Below are 13344 nucleotides of genomic sequence, written 5' to 3' on the forward strand. Positions count from 1 at the left end.
GGCTTCACAAGTGCTACTCTAAGCAAGGGACAGCAAAACAGTAATAGCATAAAACCAGCAAGGCTTCCAATAATACCAAATAAGCAGGCAAAGGACAAATTCACCAGATATAGTGTTATGATTGGCAGGTTGCTATGTATCTTCCCCGTCCCGGTCAGGGGTCTCACACAGCGCAGGAAAGATCAGTCTTTTCAAGGCCTTTAGTGTGTTTCCCTCTCTGGGGCTTTACTGCACATCAGCTCCAACGCACTCAAATTAACCTCCACTCCTATTCCGTTGTTCAAAAATAAAATCTTTACTATAAACTGGTGGCAGGTAAACAGTGTCCAAGACAGTACACTAACTGATAGTGCACCCCCAGCAGCATAGTCCAAAAGGCACAAAACAAAGCTTGGACTCTTTTTCCTCCTAGCACCATCTCCCCCGAAACAGAAAAGCTCTTAGGGGGCAGGCACCCGTGCACAAAACCCTTCCAGCCTGGGCCCTCCATTACCTTTTGGGTAGCTGAAAACTCTTCTGTTCTCTGTTCCTCACTTACCTGGCTGATACAGGTTGGATCAGTTTTTGAACCTGAGCTTTCCCGGGCAGGATGCCTCTCCTCTGGCACCTTCCCTGTACTCTCGTCCGGTGATCTGACAGATGCCTTTCTCTCTTGGGTCTCCTCAGATGCTGATTCCCTTCAGGAACACTTATTCCTTCCATGCTATTGGATTCCCAGGAACTATCCTCTTGTAGCCTCCCTCCCTCTCAAATGAGACCTGGCCAACCTCTCCCTAGGTCCCAGCCACCTCCTTCGAGCAGGATCACAGCTCCTCTCCTGAGCCTTCCCAGGCCCATTGGTACCATTCTGTGAAGAGAAAACCCCAACATACAACAGAACTCCTAATGGGGAGTAGTATACCTTCCTATCACAGAGTCATTTCAGTGACATCACACAAGGGCAAGGATTAGTGAGACCACCACCCCCCGTCACTCTGAGGGCACTGAGACCAGCTGAAGCCACAGATGCCATGCAAGTGAAGGGCACACACTTATATATTATAAAATTATTTCCTTTTAAACAAAGACATGTTTTTCTGGGGCATGCTTTTCCTCTTAAAAGGAATGGGGGGGTTTGCATGTACAATCCAGGAGCTAAACGGCCCAGCAGTAATACGGTGCACTGCCCTACAGGCGAGCTGTGTTCAATCCCCAGGCCCAGCTCTTGCTCCGCAGACTCTGCAGGAGTGGGGGCATGCTGTGGAAGTAGGAGGGAGAGAATCCCCGTCCTTGCTCAAGAGGAGACCCTACTGACTTGGTGAAGAGTTACGCTTGTACTGGATTCCAGAGGTAGCCAAGCTGCATGCTGGGCTGTTGCTACAGTAACTGGGTAGGCAGGAATAAGAGGAGAACAAATGGACAAGTGCTGGGTAAGTTGTGAATGCTCATGATGCCACGGGGTCATTTGCAGTAGGTTCCAGCTGAGTTTGGAAGACCACAAGAGCAGAAAGAAACTGCAGGGTTAAAAAGAAAAAGCATTTCTCTTCTTCACCGTAACTGATCCTGGTGTGCAATCAAGAGCCAGCAGCAACCAGTACCAATTCATGCCCAGTATGACCTGCTAATGATGCATATTGAAGTCTTAAGTTAATTTCATCAATTTGCTTGTACTGTAAAGGTTCATTCATTTAGAAACAGATAGAGCACATTATAGTTTAAAACTTGATTTGGGAAAATTAAGAAAGACTTTTCTCCAAAATGGGAAAGAAAAGAACAAGTCAATGCCCTGTTAAATGCAATAGGATGATATGTACGGATGACCTCTTACCTCTTTTTGCCCCTTCTGGAAAGAAGTCTAGTTCAGAAGCAGCACAAGCCAGTGTTGTGTTTGCTAATCATGCCTGTATGAGAGAATTTTGCAGTTTATTGCTGCTCTAATAAAGTTGGTCCCAGAAGCTCAGGGCCACATACATTTTTGAGCCACAGAGGCTACAGTAGGGAGCGCACATCTCTCTGGTGTGAGCATTTCCATAATTGTGGGCGGGAACAGTTGTGACATCAGAAACTGTCATCATCCTGGATGCTAACACTCTAGTCAATCCTCGGCCAGTGTCACATTCCTGGCCAGTGGCCCTCTGCAAATCTATGGCATTGAGCCTGAATATTTTACCATTGTAACTCCACTGCGATTTGAGAGGAAGTAGCTGGTTACGCAGCACACCATTGCTGGAGACACTGTCCTAGGGTGTGAGAGAACTAGTTCCAGCTCTGAACAGGTTAAAATTACAACATACTGGGCCCCAGAACAACTGTTCCTGACACAAAGTTAAAGGTTAAATTATCCCCTGGTTATCCTCACATAAAGAAAATTTATTTATATAATTAAAAAAAAACAAAAATCTTAAACCACACACAAATATATATCTAACAAAAATATTTTTTTTTATAAATGTAATCATAACCCATACAAAAATTTCATACAACTTAAACAATATCATAAATATCTTCAAAACAATCATATAATCATCACAATAAATAAATATAATACAATACAATAGATTTAAAAAATCCCAAAAAACTAAAAGAAAAAAAAAGAAAATTATACTCACCCTACCCAAACCCCAAACAAATTCTTCCACATACCTTAAGGAATGCAACTGCCATCTGAAACAATCCCAAAAATAACCCAAAGTTTTTCTAAAAGGTTAAAACAAGATGCAGCTTACATCTATCAATTCTCTCTAAATCAACCACCATTTCCCACTGGAGGAAAAACCCAACAAAGGCTGTTCCAGCAGAGCAAACAACAAATTTATAACAAAAACTTATCACTTCCAAGCCATGCTGGACTACCATCACCAATATGGTCCAAATTCCTCCAGAAGTCTCATAATCCCCATGTGACTTCAATATACTTCCTTTTCCTTCTAAATTTCTCAAAATTACATTCTTCTTCCTTCTTCCGACACAGATCTGGGTTTTGCCTCAGCTATGAGGCTTCCTTAGGGGAACTGAAATAAAATTATATATAACAAAATCAAAATTAAAATAATAATCAAAAACATTTCCTCTGAAGGGATCTTTGACACGGATCCACACAGAAGACGTATAAAAAATTGTGCACCCTTGGTATGGATCCTAAAGTGACTGACTGAGTTAGGAACTGGCTGAGTGGGAGGTGACAAAGGGTAGTGGTAAATGGAGTTTTCTCTGAGGAGGGGGGTTATCATTAGTGGTATATCTCAGGGATCTGTCCTGGGACCGGTTCTTTTCAACATATTTGTGAGTGACATAACGAAAGGGTTGTCAGGAAAGTTTTGTCTTTTTGCTGATGATACCAAAATTTGTAACAGGGTGGACAGCCAGGAAGAAGTAGAAAACATGAGAAGGGATTTAGCAAAGCGCGAGGAATGGCCTAAGGTCTGGCAACTAAACTTTAATGCTAAAAAATGCAGAGTAATGCGTTTAGGATGCAAAAACCCAAGGGAAAGGTACAGTATTGGAGGTGAAATTCTTCTAAGTGGATCTGGGGGTAATTGTATCTGATGATGTTAAGGTGGCCAAACAGGTGGATAAAGCAACGGTAAAAACAGGAAATATGGTTGGCCGCATAGGGATTAGGAATGGTCAGCAGAAAAAGGGAGGTGATATTACTCCTGTATAGGTCCCTGGTGAGACCTCACTTGGAATACTGTGTACATTTCTGGAGACCTCACCTTCAAAATGATATAAACAGGATGGAGTCAGTCCAGAAGCTGGCTACTAAAATGGTCAGTGGTCTTAGTTCTAAAGCATATGGAGATAGACTTAAAGATCTAAATATGTATACCCTAGAGCAGGGGTGGGCAATTCCAGTCCTCGAGGGCCACAAACCTGTCGAGGTTTTAGGATATCCTAATGAATATGCATGAGATAGATTTGCATACAACTGAGGCAGAGTGCATGCAAATCTCTCTCATGCATATTCATTAGGGATATCCTGAAAACCAGACTGGTTTGTGGCCCTCGAGGACCGGAACTGCCCACCCTTGCCCTAGAGGAAAGGCGAGATAGGGGAGATATGGACATTCAAATAGCTCCAAGGTTTCCATGCACAGGAGGTGAGTCTTTTTCAATGGAGAGGAAACTCTAGAATGAGGAGTCATGAGATGAGGGTGAAAGGGGGTAGACTCAGAAGTAATCTTAGGAAATATTTTTTTAAAGAAAGAGTGGTGGATGCATGGAACAGCCTCCAAGTTGAGGTGGTGGAGAAAAAAACAGAATCTGAATTCAAGAAACCATGAGATAAATACAGGGGATCTCTGAGGAATTGATGCTAAGTTAATTGGAAGATAGGCAGACTGGATGGGCCATACAGTCTTTTTCTTCAGTCATGTTTCTGTTTCTATGTTCCTACTATGATGCTCAATGATACAGACTTTTATAGCATGAACAGTTCTACCCACATAGATAAGTCGACAGGGACATAGTATCATATATGTCAAGTTCTTGGATAAACAATTTGTTAAAGACTTCAAAGAATACCTGACAGAGGAAGTTGGATATACAAACTAGAGATGTGAATCGGAACTGAAATCCGACCCGATTCTGGTTCCGATTCACATCTCTAATACAAACTGTGTCAAGAAGAGTGATAAATCACAAACACTGCAGTTTCCACAAGGACCATGCTGGGATCCTCACCCCCTACAGTGGGTAAATTATTTCCCCCTAGTCGAAGAAAAGAGGACACCAAATAATCCCTCAAATTTCTACCACACTTATATGCAAATAGAGGGGTCTTGGAAAAAATGGAAAAATCCTGTATTAAGGACCAATGAGATGTAATAATCCGTACCATCTGCTGAGTAAAAGGAGTACAGAGAAGAGCACCAACCTATCCAACCCCTCCAAGGTATGTGGAAGAATTTGTTTGGGTGGGGTGAGTATAATTTTCTTTTGTCTTTGGGGATTTTTTGTATATTGTATTAGTGTTGATATATGATTGTTTTGAAGATATTTGTGATATTGTTTAAGAAGTATAATTATTTTGTATGTGATATTTATGATTACATTTATAAAAAATATTTTTGTTGGAGGAATATATTTTTATATGGTTTTTTTTTTATTATATAAAAAATTTTTTTACACTTTCACTTTATTGTGATATGATGGGCTGGTGTGGGATTTATTTGTTAGCTTATCCTCACATAATAGCTGCTTCTTGCTTGTGGTGTGTCTCCAAGTAGCTATGTGACAGAAAGCATTCGATATACTACATGTCAAAAAGCCTTCATGTTGTGCCTGTCCCCTCCCCCCGGCATAATGAAAGACACACAGACAGAGAAGGACTGAGAGGCATGCTGCAACCCTGCACTTTTCCACAAACTGGACATTACATAAGTATAACCCCTGGCTGATAGTCTTGGATACAGTCTCCAGCCAGTCAGATTTTCAAGATGTCCCCTATGAATATGCATGAGATAAATTTGCATGCACTGCCTCCATAGCATTCAAATTTGATCTCCTGAATATTCATTGTGGATATCCTGAAAATCTGACTGGATGAGGGTCCTCCAGGACAGGTTTGGGAACCTCAGGATTATGGTTTGATCTCTGTGGTTCAAAGCACGATAGGCCAGAAGAGGAAGAGAGAGCAATAAAGACAGACACATAGCTCAAACTCACAAGTTTGAGGCATGCTGGTGCCTGTAGCCTCACGCTGAAGTTTTCGAGATTCAGCACGAGAAAACAGGCATCAGAATGGCTCAGACTTGCAGAGCCATGCCATGCCATGCCTGCTGTAGGACTTCTTCCAGGATGATGTAGGGTAAGTGACTTGGGGTTGGGGGGAGGTGAAGGCTGACTGGTTAGGAGGTCCAAGGCTAGCTAGAGGTCTAAGACTGGCTGTTGGGGTCTGAGGCTTAGGATTTTTGGTCCAAAGATTGAGGTTCTGGGCCTGGGGATCCAAGGCAGGTTGGGAGATTTGAGGTTAGGGGTTGTGGAATTCAAGACTGACTGTGGGGGCTGGCTAGGAGGTCCAATGATGGAGGTATGAGAGCTGGGGTCTGAAGCAAGTCGGAGGCTCCTCATCCTTGATCCTCTGGTGGGGCAGGGGAGAGGAGAAAGAGGGAAGGAGTAGGGGATTGTTGCCGAGCATAGGCAAAAAGAGAGGGTTTGGGGTGATGCTAGAAATATAGAAACATGATAGCAGAAAAAAAAAACCTATATAGCCTATATAGTCTGCCCCATCCACATTAACTATTCAGGTTTTTGTCTGCACATTACTATGATTTCTGTATTTGGGGAGGTCCATCCATGTTCTGCATGTATAACCAAAGTGAGGAATTCTGCTAGCATGTAGGCATCTACTACAGCAGCCTGGCTTTTTCTTTTTTTGTTTGGGTGTTTTAGAGCCTGTTGTAATATTTGCAAAATGGTCTTTTCATAGTTAGGGTTGCTAATGTTTGAGTGTTGGCGAAGCACTTATTGAATCAACTTGCACTCGACTGACTACATCGTCTACATGTGCAGTGCAAAACAGAGGCTGGGTGTGCAAAGGAGAAAAGGGGGGGGGGGAGGTCTGTGTGTGTATCCTAGGAACAGGAAAGGTTTCCTTTCTCATTCAGCCTGATGGCAGGAGAATCTTTATGTGGAATTACAACTCCTCGAAAGTTCGATTTCTGCTGATTGCCCTGTGCACCCCAGTGTTGTATGAGGAGGTTCAGAGCCTGGTGAGCAAGGCGGCGGACTCTGCTGTTTATGATTACCCGTGGAAGAACTCCTGTTTCTACATAGCTAAAACCTGAGCTTCCAAGCATTCAGCTGTGGGCGTCTACGAAGGAGTGAACTCCAAAATGAACATCAGAGGTAAAGATGAGTGGAGAGTCTGCTGCCTGTTTGGAATGCGTGGCCCAGGTCTCTTGGGAGAGTTTCAATAGGAGGTTGGACAAGCAGAGGGCATCTTAGATCTGAACCCAAAGGCAAGATTGGGATATCCCTTTTCCTGAGCTGGACCCAGCAACATACCAGTCTTCCCTTTAGGAACCCCTTCTGACTTCTTCAATTCGATCCTAGAAGCTCCCACACTTAGACAAAGTAGGGCTCAATCAAAAGCGCATTCAAACCATCGCCTTTTTAATTCTGGGGATACCAGCAGTCAGATGTTTCCACACGAACTCAAACACAATAATTAATATTGAGGTTTAAGGCTTCCACAGTAGGCTGTAGCAGCCTTAACTGTCAGCAATAGTAGATTGTTAGTCTTTTCCCTTACCAACTCTAACTTCCATATCAGTACTAAATACAATGCTCCCAACTGCTTGTCCTCCAATCACTTCATGCCAACTCTTTACACAAAGCCACGTCACCATTTCTCTTCACTGGAATACCTTAGTACCCTTTTCTTCAAAAACAAAAAAATCTCCTCTTCCCATCCTGGAGTCACCTCTCTTCCCAGGACCATACCCAAAATACTCCTTGAAGCTGGTTTACCCTGGATTCCCCACATCAAGTCTCATCCATGCCACCTCCTTCCCAGGTTGTCCATTTGTAGTGGGACCTTCAACCACTGCTCTACCTTGTGGACCCCGGACAAGTCACTTTGGTTATTTCCCCCTTAGGAGAACATCCTCCATCCTCTTCCCTTGAGAGAAAGCCCCTGCAGAGCCCTCATCTGGGCCACTACTCTCCTGGTGGGTTCCTTCCAGCTCTGCCAGACTTTGAACTCAGCATTTTATAGTCCCAATACACTCCTCCTAAAGGCTCTCTCTCCCATTACCTCTTAATGGAGATATTCCCCCATAAAGTTTAATGAACTCTCTCACATATTTTCCCCCTGCACACATGCAGGGGGAAAATACATTGCGCCATCTAGTGGCTGTCTAACTTATTCCATAGATAAGTACCATTCCACATTTTTTTCCAGATCTTGAGTTTAGGTTATATGGATGGGTTCTATTGCCCTACAGTATCTCTACACTCCTCCTTTCCACAAAAATTAGCATGAGAACCTAAGTAGAGGTTAAGTAGTCTCCCCCTCCCAGAATCCTCTTCCAGGATCATCAGTGATGAAAAAGGACCCCTTCCCCAGTATCTATCCCCTCTGCCTTTGCCACTTTCCCCAGATTCTGCTCTCTGCTGGACACCAGCCTGCCTCCTTTCCCAGCATCCATATCCCAGCATCTATATCCCCTGCTTCTGACTCCACCTTCCCCTCCCTCCACAGCATCTGCTCTGCCTCTCCCTCCCTCCATAACATCTGTCTCCACTTCCCCTCAGCATCTGCTCCCCCATCTCTCTCTCTCTCTCCCCAGCATGTTCCCTCCAGCATGCATCCCCAGCACCTGATCCCTTCTCCTCCTTCACCCTCCCATCATCATAATCTGCACACACACACACACACACACCCCCACCACAACCTACCCCACTCCGCTAATGTTTGCCAACTGCTTCCTGTCTCTAGCTAAGCAGTGGGAGCCTGTCCGTCCACTTCCTACTGCTCCATCGCCTCCTTCCGGCTGCTGGCACCCTGAGCTCATTCAATATTCATAGGCCAGCATTTCCTTTTGCTGATCTTGCAGGATCAGAAACAGAAAGTGCTGGCCCGGGACTATCAAGCATGCTTGCGGTGCTGGCAGCTTAAAGGAGGAGGCAGAGCGAAGGGACGGTTTCCCATTGCTCCTCCTGCTTGGGGCTTCAGATTTCTTCAGCTGACGGGGCCTGGGAATCCTTGCATTATACACTATTCTACCAAGTGGCTCCAGCTCATCTTCCAGCAAGGCATGCTCTAGCTGGAGGGGCAAGCAATTTGGGGGGGGGGGTCATTTCCCACCCCGTAATGATGCCTATAGTGTCAGTATAAAACTAAAACTCCCCAATATGATCCAACTCTCCCAGAGTGCATTGTGGAGTATTAGTTATATTTTGTTGTTAACACTTCACTACCTCATATTGAGTTTGGACTTAGTGCCAAAATTAAAGCTGACAAATGAGCACTAAAGAAAGAAAGCATATCAGTCAGACAACTTGAAGAACAGAATCCATGCCAAACTGGAAAGAAAATCATTAACATAAAAAGCAGAACAACTCCTCCTAGGGCAGCAGTTTCTTTGTCTAGAGTGCTTCACCTCTTAACTCTAATCTGCTGAATCAATGTGCATTATGGCCTCCCCTTGAAGGCTTTGGAAAATTATCCTCTCTCAAAATCATAAGCAGGAGGTAAAAATGGAAAAACCCTTCCTTACTTCAAAACCGGGTGCCAGCACTTCTTCCATGCCCGTAGTCCTCACCGTTAACTGGTCGCAGGGGCGAGGTAAATGGAAATCCAGCCCTTCCAGCAAAGGTGTACTGGCCCTACTGTTGAGAACTGGTCAAAGTTAGAAAAAATTCCTCTCTCTGCACAAAACTCTTAAATTGGTCACCCCCGCCTCCAATACAACATCTTCCTCAGCTCCACACACTCCCACTCCTCAAAAAAGATGATCGCCCCTTCGAGCGTATACACAGGGCAAGACCCATCCCAAAACCAAGGATGCTCTGGAAGGATTAAAAAAATGCAGAAAATCCCAAAATAGCTGTAACAAGATAAAAGTTTAGCGAGGGTTACGAAGCCACCATAACATAGATATGTGTTGGGTCCTTGAGGTCCAGAGAGCATAGCCAAATTCCTTTGTTTAGAGGAGGAATAATGAAGTCCGAGGAAATCCATCTTGAACTTTTCCTTCAGGAGAAATTTGTTCAAGGCCCTTAGGGCTAGCGGGACTAAATTCTCCAGTTTTCTTGGGGAATAGGAAATATCTGGAGGAAAATGCCCTCCCCTTTCCTGCAACGGGGCAAACTAGACCACAGTGGCCTATAAGACGGCAGAGAACTTCATCTGTAGCAATTCCTGACATGGAAGGAGAAGTAGAATATATCTGTGTACCAGTAGGCAAATTAGCTAATAAAACATTTTAAAAGGAATTTGGAATGTATGAGAGCCAGTGAATCATGTGAAGTCAAAATTACCGACGTGGTTACTAATCTCTAATATAAGCAGCAAAAACAGAGAGGTGAAAAAGTCTGGACACTAACCACAAAAACAAACAGTAGAAGGATTAAAAAAATATCCACTTAGGATGGATTTTGAAACTTACCACTGGAAAGAAGTCAATATATAGAGAACTGCAGCATAATACGGGGCCAATATACTAACCGTGGGATTTTCCAAGGATTAGTGGCCTCATGCACATGCAAGTATTCTACTCATGCAAATGAGCTGGGCAGCATACTTGAGCTCCTGGGATGGCCCCCAAAAAAGATAAACTACACCTCATGAAAATGTAGTTATCTTTTTTTGCAAAAAAACTATCCCACAAAGATGGCTTTGCACACCAGTTTTTGCTGAACTCTGAGTTAATGAGCGGCTTTGCATGATATTGCATTGCAGCAGCTCATTAACTCCAGATTTTAGTAAACTATCACATGCGGCAGTTTACTATTTGTGAAGCTCGAAGTGTGGCGTGATTTCACAAAAGGGGAGCTGGTGTGAACAAACACGTAAAATGCCGAAAAGTCAGCATTTTTGTGCGTTTTGTCGGGTGACGCCCCCTTCTGTGAAATCACTTGGCACTTTGGTAGGTCACCCGTAGAAAGTTATCCCAGGTCGATTCTGCTGATTGTTATAAGGCGCTTACTATTACACAAGGAAAGAAAAAAAAATCAGCAAGGAAACCTAGAAGAAACTAAAACAAAAAACAGTTTGATGCATTCTAAAAGGTTACAGAAAAGAGGGCAAAGGAAGCCCAAGAAACAGAACCAGTTCGTGCATAAGTATTTAATGTATCTGGATAGGTCACATCACTTCCTGCTATTTAACTCATCAATATATTATCTGGATCCCATTTGAAAACATACCGCATGCTGCCATGTTGAAATCAAAAGTCGACATTCTGAAAAACATAGGCCCACCGGAGGGAACTGCTTCCATTTTAAATATGCAGGTGATGTGACAGGAGTCTCAGCAGAGGATATGTTTAGCTTAAGGGCTGGCAATAACACTTGTATTTTTCATTTTCAAATCTACATGCATTCTTTTCCTTTAAAGTTTTCTCCCCATCCAGGAAGCAGGCACAAATCCCACGGCTGCTCTGTACCCACAGCAATCAACAAGGCTAAACCATGCTCATAATTTTGCTTTGAATATTGATGGAAGCCTGTGGTATTTGAACCAATGCAGACAGTTTTACTATTGCCCCCACCACCACCAAAGTGTCCTGGCAATCTGTGAAAGCTGTCACCAATCAAGAGGAGTAACCAGGGAAGCCTGCTAGGTCCCCAGGCCCATGGATATCTTGCTGGTGAAGTCTTACTTTGATTGATGGGATGACGATGTCACACTACTCCGATTTCACACGGTGGAAGAGAAACAGCAACTTGTTTTAAACTAAACATAGAAACATAGAAACATAGAAATGACGGCAGAAGAAGACCAACCGGTCCATCCAGTCTGCCCAGCAAGCTTCACACATTTGTTCTCATACTTAACTGTTTCTCTTGGCTCTTAGTAACCTTATGTTCTAATTCCCTTTTCACCCCCACCATTAATGTAGAGAGCAGTGCTGGAGCTGCTTCCAAGTGAAATATTAAGTTTGATTAGTTGGGTAAGCGGCAGCATAGCTCTCTGCCATGAAGCAGAGGGCAATGCTGGAAATGTGTGAAGTATCAGTTTTTCTTTTCCCCTGTCATTGAAGCAAGGAGTCATGCCGGACATGCACCGAAAGTGAAGAATGCCTTGAAAGTCACATTAACTATCATCAAATATTGAAAAGCCTAATAATTGGTAATACCTATAAGCCCATGAACCCATCCCTGTTTTTTTTTCTTTTTTTCTTTTCTTTTTTTAATTGGGAGATGGATGCCCTTCATCCTTCTACTCTGTGAAGGTGGACACCTACCACCGGCCACTGGCATCCCGCTCCGTTAATGCCTCTGTGGCTACTGCCGCTCCATGCAGTGTTTTACTACCTGCTCTTTATATGCGTCCTCTAGAACTGATGGATCCCATCCCTGGGTTTTTTTATTATTTATTTAATTGGGAGATGACAGCCCTCCATCCTTCCGCTCCGTGAAGGTGGACACCTACCACTGGCCACTGGCATCCCGCTCCGTGAATGCCTCTGTGGCTACTGCCGCTCTGTGCAGTATTTTACTACCTGCTCTTTATATGGACACCTACCACTGGCCACTGGCATCCCGCTCCGTGAATGCCTCTGTGGCTACTGCCGCTCCGTGCAGTATTTTACTACCTGCTCTTTATATGTGTCCTCTAGACCTGATGGATCCCATCCCTGTTTTGTTTTTTGTTTTTGTTTTTTATTTAATTGGGAGATGACAGCCCTACATCCTTCCGCTCCATGAAGGTGGACACCTACCACTGGCCACTGGCATCCCGCTCCGTGAATGCCTCTGTGGCTACTGCCGCTCCGTGCAGTATTTTACTACCTGCTCTTTATATGCGTCCTCTGGACCTGATGGATCCACAATATTTATCCCATGCCCCTTTGAAGTGCTTCACAGTTTTGGACTTCACCACTTCCTCCGGAAGGGCATTCCAGGCATCCACCACTCTCTCCGTGAAGAAATTCTTCCTGACATTGGTTCTTAGTCTTCCTCCTTGGAGCCTCAGCTCGTGACTTCTGGTTCTGCTGATTTTTTTCTGTTGGAAAAGGTTTGTCATTGTCTTTGGATCGTTAAAGTTTTTCAAGATCAAAAAATTATATATGCACAGACTGGCCAAAGCAACATCTCTCAAAAGAGCAAGGAGAACCAGTCCTTCAGGCGTGCAACCGGATTTTGGTGTTAAGGACAATCCTCAGAAGCCAGTTGATGTGATTATCTAAAATTTGACTCACTGCCTACAATTATGCATCTCTGTGGGGGAGGGGAGGGGGGGGGGTCTTGAAAACCAAAACTGTTTGTACCCTTCCAGGACTGAATGTGGCTATGTCTATACAAGAGGCCTTTCATCCGCATGCCCAGCTAGGAATCTGGTGCCACTGCCTCTGATCCTTACGAGATGGCGCTCTGCAGGTTGTATTGGAGCGGTTTTAGCCACTGTCCCTGGAAGCCAAGCAGGAATCAGCATTTTGGACTATAAGGATGATGTTGCTTGGGAGGGGGGGGGGGGGGAAGTGAAGAGGTGCAGGAACTGCAGGATGTTGTTTTAAGCCATGGGTTAGCGCAATACAACTCTTCAAACAGGAAGATTATTCACGAATCAGCTTAGTAAATTAATACATTTGACATATCTGCATCTCATCCAAAAGGGGAAAAAGCACTGCAATTAATGTCACAACAAGATGCTGGAAGGCATGTTAACAAGTCCCAGGAGCCATCTGCTGGAGA

Source organism: Rhinatrema bivittatum, chromosome 1, assembly GCF_901001135.1.
Source record: "Rhinatrema bivittatum chromosome 1, aRhiBiv1.1, whole genome shotgun sequence".
In the NCBI taxonomy this organism is placed as follows: Eukaryota; Metazoa; Chordata; class Amphibia; order Gymnophiona; family Rhinatrematidae; genus Rhinatrema; species Rhinatrema bivittatum.